General features: G+C 39.9%; 1 protein-coding gene across 3 annotated transcripts in view; it reads left to right on the forward strand.

The window, feature by feature from the left end:
• Positions 1 to 1,193, forward strand: part of LOC138003109 (neuronal pentraxin-2-like) — a 43,801-nt gene extending 42,608 nt beyond the window's left edge. For all 3 annotated transcript variants that reach the window (XM_068849056.1, XM_068849055.1, XM_068849057.1), the window contains one exon: positions 1 to 1,193. This exon is cut by the window's left edge and continues 1,749 nt beyond it. The gene's annotated coding sequence lies outside the window, so the exon portion shown is untranslated.
• Positions 1,194 to 2,796: the final 1,603 nt, after the last annotated feature.

The raw sequence follows: 2,796 nt of genomic DNA on the forward strand, positions 1-2,796 counted from the left end.
AGAGGGGTGGTGTTTGGCTAAAAAAGAACAATATTTACACAAAATTTTCGTCATCATCATCACAAGAGCTTTGCTCCTTGCTGATGTTAACTGCCGGAAGAGTCAGCTCCATCTCGCAGCCTAAGATTATGAGAATTGTTGTGGTATGATCCATTACTTTTCTCACTGTTCAAGCAGAGCCAAGTTGTCATGCCTATTGCTAGGGTCTCTTTGTTTTAGTACAACCAGTTTGTAGCACACAGGTAAAAGAAGGAAAGGTTGAAATCTACAATTAGTTTATTAACTTATTTGTTTCCTTGAACTGGTTATCACTTTGATGAAAACCAGATCCTTGATCACAAGCCCCAATGGTAAATATACCACATTTCTGTCGTAGTACATGGAAGACTACAAGGACGTGCATTATTTAAGTCATCTGATATATATTTGACACTAACACCTAACTCTCCATTAACGTTTTTGCAAATATTGCACCATTTCCTCAATAATGTCGTATTCCAACAGAATGGTTGCTCCATTAACCACTGCCTGACCATGGAAATCTCTTTGAATTGGAATCAAAAATTCTTATACGTCCTATGCCGTCAATAATAATAGCAACGGTGTTTGTTTCTATTGTTAACAAGAAGGCATCACAGTCCTTTCTTAACATATTAAGAATATCTTGCGGTGGTATAAAACAGTTTCTGACATATGACATGTGTAAGTCACCTGCACAGCTGCTACTAAACTTACTGACATAGTTGTTGTCATTGATTGACAAAGCAGAAGGATCTCAGATAATAAGAGAAAAATTACTATGATGAGTATAGAGTGAATAACCCAGCATCAATATTACAATGAAGTTTGCACGACACCACTGGGAAGCGTGAGATGCATTAGTTTTACAGTTGTAATTAACAATCACTGATAAATAACATTGCCACACATTGTTTAAACCGGTATATTTCAAGTCCTGCGACCATCAAAACATTACCTTCAGCCTTGGTGACAGTCTGCTGTAATAGTTTTTGAAGATTTCACAAGGCACAAAAGGCCGGGATTCATTTCCACGTCAACAAGAAAATATAACAGCGATAAAATCGAATTTGAGTTAGCCAAAGCTTTGCAAAGTAGGTTATTTGCCAGGAGCAAAATTGTGTTAGAAGGTATTTATTGCACTCATGTAAAAAATAAACAATAAGTTAGACAAAGATTTCCCTCGGAAACGATTTGAGTATTCTATGGCGTTTAAATGAATGTTGTGCAATCCTATGGTATCTCTATATTGCAATACTATAAACATGACCTACAGCCTCGGACAAAATTGATGAACTTGCCCTCCGACAATGTTGTTTTGCCGCATGGGCTCAGACACTCGCGTTCAAACAACATTGTGGGGGGAGGGTGAGCCACGACCAGGCTGTACTAAAGCTACAGCCAGTGGCAAACGTTCTAGGAACTGTACACGAATATACAGATCTGAAGCTTTCGTGGCTCACTCTCCCGTCTCAATGTTGTTTGGAAACCGAATTCAAAGATGGCACGACTCAAGAAGCATCCGTCGGTCGTTCCCAGTCAACTTCGTTTCTAACAAGGAGTGACAGCATCAAAAATCGATACTCTCTTGCCAACAAAAAGCGATGACGAATTCATCGCTCAAAAAAACGTGACTCATCCTTATACTTGTACATATTCATTGCCGTGAGAATGGCATCTTAAATTCCCACTTAATTGCTCCCGGCGGACCTTGTAGCTCAGTCGGTAGAGCAGCGGTGATTTAACCCGAAGGTCCTGGGTTCAATTTCCACCATGGTCAACCTTTTTTCTCTGTCTTTGTGTGGCCCCAATTCCATTAATAGGGTTAACGCTCACATGCTTTGCATAGCTACAAAATAGCACTTCACATTACCCTCCAATAGTTAATTCCTTGGGAATAAGTTGATTAACGTTAGGCAATCCTTATCCACACCATTAACTGATTAGAGTGTAATGTGAAGTGCTAGTTTTCTACCCCATATGAACCATGTGAGCGTTAGCACTACTAATGGAAATGGTCCCACACAAGGACAGAGAAACACTCTGACCAGCCTGTGACTGACGTCCATTGCCTTAAATCAAGTGAATTTTCATCCAATTCGCACATTGACACAAACATTTAGAGGTTACTGTTATTAGAAAGACGAAAAAAAGCTGAAATATGTTACTGTGGTATTGCGTGGCAAGGGCTCAGGAGGGAGCTTTAGCAACGACGACGGGAACGGCGTTGACGTCCCCCATAAAACCTCAAATTTGACTATTTAACGTTGTAGTTTTGCTGACGACGGCAAAGAAATGGACAAAAATGAAAAACGCACGTGCGGACAAAGCGTACAAAGCTATTGTTTTTAGCCACTAAATATGCAAATTTGTAACGTTTTCGTTGCCGTCGCCGTTAAATCTCCCTAGTATGGGAGTGGGGGGTCTTTCTTGAAAAAAGAACACTGGTTCTCAGCTTCTCTCATCCCCTGTTAACGGCACGTCAAGAATCCCTATTGTGTTAGGTTTGCTTCCTATAATTAGTGAAGCATGCCCTTATTTAAAGGCCTTCCTTCAACGGAAAGGCTTTTCGACCGTTTGTTTTTGTTATAGATATTCACATTGCTAATCATAGCAATCTGATTGGATGAATTTCAGGATTTTCATATATGAAAATTGTTCCATGGCTCGCAATGCCTGTCCGTTGATGGTAGGCCTTTAAAGTAGAAATAAGTGCCCAAAAAGGCATCGAAAAATAGTTAATCGAGGGAGTGGTTATGAAACCTTAAAACCTTCAAA

The sequence above is a fragment of the Montipora foliosa genome, chromosome 5 (assembly GCF_036669935.1).
Source record: "Montipora foliosa isolate CH-2021 chromosome 5, ASM3666993v2, whole genome shotgun sequence".
NCBI classification, from domain to species: Eukaryota; Metazoa; Cnidaria; class Anthozoa; order Scleractinia; family Acroporidae; genus Montipora; species Montipora foliosa.